This window comes from Hippopotamus amphibius, chromosome 6 (genome assembly GCF_030028045.1).
Source record: "Hippopotamus amphibius kiboko isolate mHipAmp2 chromosome 6, mHipAmp2.hap2, whole genome shotgun sequence".
Classification (NCBI taxonomy): Eukaryota; Metazoa; Chordata; class Mammalia; order Artiodactyla; family Hippopotamidae; genus Hippopotamus; species Hippopotamus amphibius.
Genome location: NC_080191.1, coordinates 44,376,540 through 44,388,777, shown reverse-complemented (window position 1 = coordinate 44,388,777; position 12,238 = coordinate 44,376,540).

Genomic DNA, 12,238 nt, shown 5'->3' with positions numbered 1-12,238 from the left:
CATCGCTGCCTCTGATTTACACCTTTCAGAGGTACCGGATCCATTGCAGCTATGACAACAGAAATAGGTGAATTGCTTATGAAATAAATCCTGTTTCAGAAAAGTAAAGAATTTTCTGGTAAATTCAATCATATGTTCTAGTTCTATGTACATTTGCATTTTTAACATAAGCATTCCTTATCTTCTAGACAAAATGTGCTTCAAAATGTCATTTATAAATATTTCTGAATTTAAAATAAGCTTCCATAGAAACAGTATTGTGAGTGGTAGATCTTCAGTTTACCTAGTAAAAGTGTATTTAATTATGTGACTGAACCACTGTATTTTAAATGAAAAACAGGGTTTTTTTGTTTGTTTGTTTTGGCTATGTTGGGTCTTCATTTGCGGTGCATGGGCTTCTCAGTGTGGTGGCTTCTCTTGTTGCAGAGCACAGGCTCTCGGCAAGTGGCCTTCAAGAGTTGTGGCATGAGGGCTCTAGAGCGCAGGCTCAGTAGTTGCAGTGCATGGGCTTAGTTGCTCCACTGCATGTGGCGTCTTCCCAGAGCAGGGATTGAACCCATGTCCCCTGCGTTGGCAGGCGGATTCTTAACCACTGTGCCACCAAGGAAGTCCCTAAAAACAGGTTTTTTAAAGATGGTTATAATAATAATATTTTAAAAAGTAAGAAATAAAGAAAAAAGTTTTTAAAATATTGAATATTTGTGTTTGAGGAAATCTCAGTAACTAGTTTGCTCTTGCTCTGTCCCAGAACCCATTCTAAGTGGTTTAAGTGAATTAACCCATTTAATCCTCATAGTAACCCTAGGAGGTAAATTTTGTTATGATCCCACATTACAGATGAGGAAAGTGGGGCAGGGGTTAAATAGATACCCAAAGTCACCCAGCCAAGTAGTGGAGCTGGGCCTTGGGCCCGCCCGCAGCTGCATTAAGCCCTGCACACCACAGCTGTGTTGGTGTAAATACAGAGGTCAGTGAACCATGGGAGAAGATTCTGAAGGGGACATCTGACCCACCGTCTCGGGTAGTACATCATATTGTTCACTGAGCCTAGAACAGTTCAAAGTGAAGGGCTGGTCTTTTCCTTAACTTAGGCGTATTTTGCGTACTCCTTTCGTGCTTACCAACCAGAGTGGAGCTGTTTTGGAGTTTATAGATGCAACAAAGAATGTCAGAAAGAGGAAGAAAGATTTACCTGAGGTAACTGGATAAGAGTTAATAAAAGGTGGAAGAGGATTAAGGGGCATATGTGTGTAGGTATGAGAAAGAAATTTCTGGGGTTGGAAATAACTGAGCTGAGCCCTGAAAAGAAAAATCAAAAGGAGAATTTGGCTTTGTATCATTATCCATAGGAAAAGGACTTGAGAAGTGGAAGAGGTATTGCCCCAAATTGTTGTTAGTTCTGTGTAACTCATTCAAATCTGTGATACCTGGTTCATGCGTGACCCAGTTGTGGCAGTGGTACACTTCCCAAAGGCCACTGCTCAAGGTGCAGTCTCTCATGTGCTAAAGGAAGAGTCAAACTCCAAGCCCCACTTAGTTGTCTTCAAATAGTCTCTCCACACATTATCCTCTCCCAAAGAGATGAGAGGTGTGAAGGTGGAGGGCAAAGAAGCCTGGACTTACTCTTTGGGGAACAGCCTTCTGACCTTGCTACCTGACTAGTTGGATAACCTTTGGCCCCTGTTTCCTAAGCTGGGAAAACAGGCATGATATTACTCACTTTGTGATGTAAGCACCTAGCAAATATGAGCTCTGACCCCATTTAATCTTCACAGCTCTATGAGGTAGATATTATTCCCATTTTACAGATGTGGAAAAGGAGGCTCAGAGAGGTTAAGGTCCTTGTTCGAAAGCACGTGCGAGTACAGTGGTGGAGATAGGATTAAACCCTGTCATTTAACCCTAGTTGCTGTTGCTCTTTCCTCTGCAGTGCTGCCTGCAGTAGAAAATGCAACCACTGAAATAAAATGGATTACTTCCCCCCCCATAGAGAAAATAAAATAAAGCTTTTTTCTACTTCAGTCCTGATAAATAAGAAAAAAAAAAAAGAAATATTTTTTCCTGATAGCAAAAATGGAAAGGTTTTCTAAAGCAAAATATACTGTTTATAAGCATTCCAAAAAGCTTTCAAATTATGAATAAGTAGACACGTGTAGTCTTCATTCGTTATAGTAACTTTTTAAACTATTCATTGTTACACAAATAATACAAGCTTATGCATTCAACATATATTTACTGAGCATCTACTATATGTCAAATATTTTTCTAGGCTCAGTGAACAATACAGACAAACATCCCCATTCTCATGGAGCTGGTATTCACATGTAAGCATGGCAGGTTGTAAGAATAACCATAATAACCAAATCACTTATGGAATAGAAAGGATAAGTATTATGGGAAAAAATAGACTTGGGAGGGGGAATAAGGTTGTGGGTGGGGAGTTGCAATTCTAGATACGGAGGTACTTACAGGAAGGCCTAACTGAGAAGATGAGTTTTGAGGAGGTACTTACAGGAAGGCCTAACTCAGCAGGTGAGTTTTGAGCAAAGACTTGAAGAAAGGGAGGGAGGGAGTCATGAGGACGTCTGGAGTCGGAGCAGAGGAAGGACCAGCACAGTGGCAGAAGGTGAGCGTGCTTGGGGTGTAAAGACCAGACAGGGGGTCGAGCTGGCTTGAGAGGGGTGAGCACGGGAAAGGGCAAGAAGTGGTGAGGTGAGAGAGGTAAGGCTGTGTGGGTGAGAGGGTGGGAAGGAGCAGAAGATTATGTGGGGCCTGGTAGGCCATTTTGGGTGTTTTTCCCTTTGAGAAATGGAAGCATCTAGAGGGTTCTGAGCAGAGGAGTGACATGATCAAGCCTCCACTTTGATAGATCACAACCTCAGGTTGCTGTTGGGAATAGACTGCGGGAGCAGAGGGCAGGAGCAGGGAGACCAATCTGGAGACCATTGAGGCATGATCCGTGTGAGGGATGCTGGCGCCTGGACCAGGATGGCAGCTGCGAAGGAGGTGAGAAGTGGTCAAAACCTAGATCCATTTTGAAGGTAAAGGTAACAAGGTTTACTGAGAGATTGGATATGGCATGCGAGAAGATGAGTCAGTCACTCCCAAGTTTTTGGCCTGAGCAACGGCAAGTGAGGATTTGCCGTGGACTAAGATGGCGAGACTTGTGTGTTGGAAGCCAGGGAGGGCAGGAAGTTCATTTCGAGATATGTTATGTTTGAGATGATGTTTTAGGCATTCAGGTGGCGATGCTGAGTAAACAATTGTGTATTTAAGTCTGGAGCTCTGATCTAGCCTGGATGTATAAATTCGCTCAGCGTGTAATTGGTATCCACAGCCGTGAGACCTGATGAGATCACCCAGAGAACGCAGGGAGAGAAAACTCCTGAGGACTGAGCCCTGGGAAAAGAGGAACTGGCAAAACTAGGAAATCGAGACAGAAAAGACTAGAGAAAATTAAAAATACCCACAGACAATGGCTATGCCATTCACTTTTTGGTGTATATCATTCCAGACCTTTTTTCCTTGCTTGCCTGTGGCTTCCTTTTTTAAAAGTTCACTTAGGAATATAACCTGAAACTTCATTTTATCGATCCCTTTAAAAATAAATTTTGAGTAGATCAATACATGTATGTGATATGAAAATAAAAGGTATTAACATGAAAATAAAAGGTATTAAAAGTTTTATGATGAAAAGGAACTCTCTCTTCCAGAGAGCCCTGTTAGTGGCCTCATCTCACATGTGTACAGTACATGATGTGTGTGTATGTACACACACATGTATTCACACACACACTTAGGATATGTTCATTGTTCTGCCACTTTCTCTTTTCACTTAACAAGGTATCTTACATTTTGTTCCGTATTGACATATGCAGAGCTTGCACTTTCTAAATATGGTAGTATATTAAGATTGATTAATATGGTACCTACCCAGGTTATTCTAGTCAAAACTGCCAGGTGATCTTGCCTGGAGAGGCCCCCACCACTGCATCTGCCAGAGCTTTAGGTCTGTCTGTCTTTCCTCTCATCCCCTTTCTCCTTCTAATCAGTTAGTTCTTGGTTTCTTCTTTTTCTCCTTATAGAAACATATCTACCATGGATTGCTGCCTCTCGCGGTTTCTTTCTTCTTTGTCATACAAAAATGTAGCTGTTCATTCACTAAATATTTGTTAAGGATTTTCTACCTCTTTGGTATAGAGTGTGAGGTAGACGACAGAGTCTACAGGAGCTCCTGTCTAACTGGAGATGCAGGATTGTAAACAAGTGCTTACAGCACCACATTATAAATATAATGCAGTAACAGAGAGACAGGAATGGAATGCTTTTAGCATAGGGAGGGGGAGGGAGAAAGGAGCAACTAACCTGGCGTAAAAGGTGAAGCTACTATAAGAAAGGCAATTTAAGATATATGTGTATATAATACATGTAAGATATATGTGATAATAAATGTATATACATACACATATGTGTATGTATATACATATATACATATATATACATATACACACACACATATATATGGCTAAACAAGACAGCTTCTGTCCACAGACCTAAGAATAAGGAACAACCTGGCCTGGGTGAGCGGCGCCTTCCTGACCTGGGTCTAGGATATCCACACTCCTCTGCTCTGTCCCTGCCTGCCATTCTGTGTCCTTGGAGGCACTTCTATAACTCTGCGTTCACACATCCTGTTCCCTTGGCCTAGGGCGCCTTTTCATATCTGAACACCTCTCGAGAGTGCAACAATGATAGTGATAATGTCATTGTGAGAATGAAAATAGTCAAACAATACAAATAATTTTAGTAGCTAAAATGTATTGTGCATAAATTTACATGCAGTCTCATCTAATCCTTTTAACAACCTTATGAGACAGATACTGTTTTAACCCTATTTTTTAAACGAGGATGTTGAAGATAAAAGATATTAAACAGCCTACCCAGAGTCACACAACTAGTCAGTAGCACAGCTAAGATTTTAATCTAGCTCTATCTGGAGCCCACCTCTCAACTTTTTTGCCACTCAAATTTAACTCTTTAGTAAAATAATCCTGCAACTTAAGTATCTTAAACAAAAATTTCCTCGTATGTACTCCAATAATTTTAGCATCTCTCTTAATAGAGTAATACCCATTATGATTACCTTTTACTTTTATTTTTCTAAATTGCAAAAGTAATGTTTGTTTTAGACAATTCAAAAAATATAGATAAGCAAGATAACAAGAATAAGAAAATTATTATCCATAGTCCCACATCCTGGGGGAAAAAGGACAGTTTTAATCAACAGACTACATACTATGTGATTTCATTTATTTGGCATTCTGGAAAAGGTAAAAACTGTAGGGAAAGAAAACAGTGCTTGCCAGAGGCTGAGCTACAAAGGGCATTAGAGCTGATGGAAATGTTCTATATCTTGATTGTGGTGATAGTTACATGACTGTATATATTTATCAAAATAATAAAACTGTACACTAAAGTACATGTAAACTATACCTCAATAAACCTTACTGGAAAATAACATTTTCCTGTATATCCTTTCACACTTTTTCCTATGCATTTATATTGTAGACATATGTCTTTAAAAATAGTTTATGTATGTTGTCTTTTATTAATATACTGTATTTTTAGAACATTTCAAGAGTTACAGAAAATTGCAAAGTTAGTACAGAGTTCTCATATTCACCTCCCATGTAATTAACAACAAATTAGTATGATACATTTATTACAGTCAATGAGCCAATGGTGATACATTATTATTAACTAAAACCCAGAGATGATTCAGATTTCTTAGTTTTAACCTAGTGTCCTTTCCTGTTTTGGGATCCCACCCAGGATCCCACATTACTTTTTATTTCTCATGTCTCCTTAGGCTCCTCTCGGTTGTGACAGTTTCTCAGACTTTCCTTGTTTTGATGGCCTTGACAGGTTTGAAATACTGGTTAGTGATATTGTAGGATGCCTAACCTTTGGAATTTGTCTGTTGTTTTTCTCATGATTAGACTGGGGTTATAGGTTTTGGAGAGGAAGACCAGAGAGGTCATATGCCATTTTCATCATTTCTCTATTATGCTTTATAACCTACTTTTCACTCAAATATGTATCAAATGCATACTTTCTACTCACTGCATATAAATCTATGGCCTTCTTAATGGTGATGGTACTATTCACGTGTATGGATGTTGCAAAATTCATTTAACCAGTCACCACCTTTTTTTGGACACTGTAGTGTTTTCACATTACAACAAATGCTGCTCTGAATATTTGTGCAAATGTCTTTGCAAACTTGTCTGAGGATTTCTTTAGGTTAAGTCCTGAGCTGTGGAGCTGCTGAGGTAAATTGTATTCACTTTTTGTTGGCTTTTTCAAAAATGCTTTTGATACATAGTACTAAAATGCCCTCCAGAAAACTTATTAACTAGAGCTTCTAGCAATCATGTTTCAATGCTGTTTCCTCACGTTCTAGCTTATGTTGATTATTATTTTTTTCAACATTTATTATTTATTTATATTTGATTATTTATTATTTATTATTCTTTTCAACCTCTGTCAATTGTAGTAGAAAATGTATCATGTTGCATTATATTTATGTATTATCTTCTGCCAGACAGTGAGCTCCAAAAGGAAAAGACTATATTTCATTCATTTTCCAATACCCAGAGTCTAAGTTACTGCCTGAAAGAAATAGGGGATGTGACCTGACAAGAGAATCCATGCTAAGGAGAGAGAGCATTTACACCATCCCTGGGTGCAATTGCATCCTCTGGGCCAGTGACCTGTGTGCATTATGTAATCGAAAGGTGTAGCTCTAATAGTGTGAGCTTCAGACCAGGAAGGAGAGAAATCTACACTAGACCGAAAGAGGGTGAACAGGATCTTGCTGTTTTCCTCAAATAACAAGTATGATGGCTGGGGATTTATTTTACCGACTCTGAAGAGGAGGATAACCTGATAGTTCCTTTAAGATGTAATGGTATTAAAGCATTACATATCACAGCTTTTTAAAACAACTAGGTATATTTGTGATGTCCAGATCAAAAAGAAAAACTTTCAGTCAGTACCTTCTTATGTTTGTGGCCTTATCAGTCAGCTGCCAAAAATGTTATTCTTTTTTTCTGCACACTTTTCCACTATTTTATTTATACCGTTTCTTAAAACACTTTGACTTTTTCCCCTTTCCCATTCTTTGCTCTTCCTAAATCTTGATGTCACTTATAAATGTATTATGCAGCTATCATGATAAATGTTGTTGTTTCAATTTGTTACTGGAAGAGTAACAAAAAGAAAAGGAATCTGTATTTTCATATGAAGTATTTTCAGTTTTGTTTTCTAGTTTTGCAAGATTGACTCAGTAGCGTCTGAAAAAAAGAAAAATATTTTTGGGGCCTAATGGTAATTTATCAGACTCCTAAGATTATGAAATGTTTCCGTTTTCAGTGGGAGATTTCCTCAAGGTGGTGCTACTTGGAGTAGCCCTCACATCTGAGAATGTCCATATGTTCTTCACAGGGCCTTCTGCCTCCCTTCCAATCATCACTCAAGCTCTCTGAGTTATGGGAGTTCCCTTACGTTTCTTCCAATCTAGGCTGACATGGACGGGACCCCAAGTTGTAAGACAGGATAAAAAAGAGAGTGATCATCATTAGGATATGATAAGAGAAATTAAAAAATCCAGACCAGCTCCTGGAGTAAGAAGTGCTGTAGTATTAAAATTAACTTCACAATTTGGATCTTTTTATGATCTATAATGAACCTCTTAGTCGCTAAATCCATCAGCAGAGGAAAATAATTGATTCAATTTTGTTCAAAGAGAGGGGTTTACAAGATGGTGATAAAATATTAAAATAAGTATTTTACAGTGAAACAAACCAAACCATTGCTCTTGTTTGTTCATTAGTTAATTTATCATAAAATTATTTTCCTTTATATACATGTGGAGCTATAGGCATTTACGTTAAATGCTTTAAAATTACGTCTTTAGTTTTTCTTTCTCATGTCCTTAGTAATTTCTCATATGAGTTGTTTTAGTTTGATTACTTAAAAATTATTCAGTACTTTGTTTCACTGAAGTATTATTAATAATTATGATATTTGAAAAAGTGATTAGTCTCTATTGAAGTTTGATTAGTTTATGTTTTAATGGCATAGTTTTTGTTGCTACAAGTTATATTTATCATTCACCTAGACAACCTTACAATTAACTCCTAATCTAAAATTTTGTAATGTGGTGAGATGAATAGAAGACAAAGGAATAGGAGAGAGAAAACAATGAGGACTTTAAATGTCATTTAAATTATCAACGTTGTCTACCTGAGACTGTAATTGAGAGAGAAAGAGGGGGATCAGAATTGAGTTACAAGAAGTAGCCTCTTACTGTTTCTATCTTTAAAGGATCAAACTTGATAAGGACTCTAGAATGTTTCCTTGACAATCTGAGGAAAGGAACTTGGGGCTCAAAGGCTCCTCAGTCACACTGGAGTTTAAGCATTTAATGATCAATTGATAGTCATGAGCCATTTCGGTAAACTAAAATGAATGTGTCTGACTGAATTCCCATCACTTCAGTTCCAGAAGGTTAACTCTTTTAGAATAACCGGAATATTATAGCTACATTAAATCTTTCAAATATGAAGTTAGGCATATAGAATTCCCAATAAAGTATTTCAGAAAAAAAGTTCCCCAGGGCCTATGAATCTCCTTGGCAGAGTAACATGCAGAATGATGTCAACCCAGTCAAATGTCATGATAGAAGAAGACTTTCAGATGGCATGATAAATTTAGCAATTGTATAAATCAGTCAAGATTTTTTGAATGACTCTGTGGACTTTAGATGGCAGAGGCAAACTTTCCCATATAAAACAATGAGAGAACAATAAATAGTGTTCTCTGTTCCTAAACTGTGTTCCCAAACTCTGTTCCCATCATGTCTGTATCTTGCTCAAAAGCCTCCTGTCCTTCCCTCTTTCTTAGAGAAGCATCTCCCCAAATCTGTGCCATGGAACATTGGTATTCTAAAAGATAGTAATAGATCTTGCTGAAAAGTTGATACCTGTGGGAAAAAAAAGAATTCTAAAATGTGTTTTTAATTCGGTCTACGTAAGAAAAACTCTAAACACTTTAAGAAATGATTAACATGGAATAATTTGCCATTAAGAAATGGAATGCCAACCTCTGTACATCAAAAATCACTTTAAAAAAGTTAAAAGACAGTAGAGACTGGAGATGGTACATGCTGCACATTTAAGTGACAAAAGATTGATATCAAGAATATGTAAAAAAGTAAGCAAAATATATGAACAGGTAATTCACAGAGGAGAAAATCAAAATGATCAATAAACACATGAAAAGATGTTCAAATTCCCTAGTGATCGAGTGAATGCAAATTAAAACTAAAAATATCATTTCATACTCAGATTGGCAGAAAACTAAAAAGTGTGATAGTGTTGAGTGTTGTGAAGAACGTGAAACAGAATTCTTGTACACTGCAGGTGGGAATATGAATAAGTATAAGTACCACCCTGGAGGGTTGATTGGCAATATCTAGTAAATTAAAGATGTGCTTAACTCATGATCCAATAGTTCTACTTCTGAGTACAAGCATATGTGCACAAGGAAATAGACACAAAATTGTTTATCACAACATTGTAACAGTGAGAATTATAAGTAATATACATGTCTTGGTGTGTCTGAATGTGATGGATATATTGGGAAATAGTCATTCACTGATTCAGCAAATATTTATTGAGCACCTGCAGCATGCCAGTGCTGTTCAGGGTGTTGGGTACACAACAGTGGACAAAACAAAAAATATCTGCTCTCACAGAGCTTACATTTTATTGGGGGGCGGTGGCGGGGGGAGGGATGGTGAGATGTGGAAGAAAACAAAGCAGAGGATAAGGAGGGGCCAGGGGAGTTCTTGGGTGGTCAGGAAGCTCCCACGGTGCAGATGCCATCTGAGCAAGGCTGGCAGAGTGTTGAGGGGGTGAGCCACGCAGACATCTGGGGAAGAGCACGGGAGGCACAGGAGGCTGCAGGTGACCTTGAGGCAGGAGGATTCCTGGCGTTTCTGAGAAATGGCATTGGTGGGGTGGAGGGTTGGCAGGTGCCGAGAACCAGGTAGGCCCAGGCCCACTTTGAAGACCACTGCTCTGATCTGTGGGGCAGTCAGTTATTGAGTACTCACGGTAATGCCCGGCACCATTCTCAGCTTTTTACACATATTTTGTCATTTCATGTTCACAGCCTTTTTAAGTCTTCTGAAGGTATTTAGCCTCATTTCATAGATGAGGCGTATCATGTAGCACATGCTAATGTATTACAATGAGCACATAATGAGGCTCAAGGTCCAAATCTCCCACCATCTTGGGCCTAATTGGTTCTAAGGCGTTTGTGTTGTATCCTCGATGGCTATGTCATTCTTTTAAATCTTGTGCCCTGCCCCCTTCCCTCCTGTCTCACTACCATTTGGGTGTAAAGATACTCCGTCCAAGGACACGAGTCACTGCAAGCAGTGGTTGTCTCGGGGGAGGTGAACTAGAGTAATATTGCTCAAGGGTAGGAGGTAGGGAAACTGGCTTTCACTCTTGACCTTTTGTGCAGTTACAAATTTTTTTTTATCAGTATACATAACATTTTCAAAAAAAGTAAAAACAAATTAACAATCTGGAGGTGAACTATTGAAAACATACAGTGATTTTTGGAAGAGCCTATTTCAAAAGTACTTGGATATTACAGCACTTGCAGTACTCTCTTTGCTTTGATATACCTTGTGAAATGTCATTTTGTTTTGTGAAAACAAAATGAAGGAGCAGACTTGATGAAGCACCTGATATGAGAACCTGACCTGCAATGTTACCATTAGCATCAAGTGGCCACATCATGGGGAACAAAAAAGCCCCTTTCACATTTAAAAATATTTTTGTGTGTTATTTTGTATAATAAAAATATAGCATGAGAGATATTTAACATTAGTATTATTTGTTCTTAAAAGGTTTGATTTTATGAGTAGGTCTGTTAAAAATGAAAAAAAAAATCCAATTCTGATAATTTCTTATACGAGGGTGAGTCAAAAATTATCCACACTATGGCTGTAGAATTTATTTTAATTAACTTTTAGAAAAGACAAATACATCATTTTTCAACATAATCTCATTGCTTTTCAATATACTTTGTCCATCTGTCAACAAGCTTTCATATTCCCTCATTAAAAAATATTTTAGGCTGAGCTGCGAGCCACGAATGCACTACTGTCTTCACTTCTCCATCAGAAGTGAATCTTCATCCTTGTAGGGCTGCTTTCAGGGGACCAAACAGGTGAAAGTCCGATGGAGCAAGACCAGGACTATGGGGAGGATGCTTTAACACCTCAAGACGAAGTTTTTGCAGAGTGTCCACAGTGTGGGCGGACGTGTGAGGACATACGCACCCTCAGACCACAAAAAACAATCACTGCACACTGCTGTTCTTTCATGCAAATCACAAGTGGGGCATCCATTTTTGGTCTCACCGCAGTTACAAATGAACTGATGTAACACATTCACACCTGCGCGGCAGTGACTGGGGAGACAGTAGCCTTGAACAGAAAGTGCTGATAAGACAGTACAGCCAACAGAAGTTTTAATATAACCAGAGTGTGGATAATTTTTGACTCACCCTCGTAGTTCATCTGAGGGGACATTTTTGGCCGTCTGTTTTAATTTAGGCAGGAACTGTAACTACTGATTTTCTGATGGTATTACATTGAGATGTTATTACTTTAAAAAGCATTTAACTCCTGACAGTCATCTTTGAATACATTATAATGTTAAAAAGCACTCTGGGGTCAGTTTGCTTTGACAAAGGATAAAGATGAAACTCCTCAGCCTTTCTCATGCTGGTTCCCAGCCACTCTACTTCCCCCTTTGTGAACCTTCCTTTAGTCAAAGTATCCTATCCTTTGTCCTCTGGTTCCATTTGCTTTCTTATGTTTTCCAAACTTTGTTATTCCTCCTTTCATTTGGACCCCTCCCACTCCATTTTTAAAAGTGTGCTTTAAAAGCCAGAATAGATCTGCCTTTTCCTTTAAGTTTTCACTGACCGTCCTCAGCTGCAGTGACTTTAACCTCCACCCAAATCCTATCATGTACCATTTCTTTACCTCACTGGGTCATTATCACTTACTGGGTGCAGAAAGCAGGATAATGGCCTCTCAAGGATGCCCACATCCTAATTCCCAGAACCTATGAGTATGTTAGGTTACATG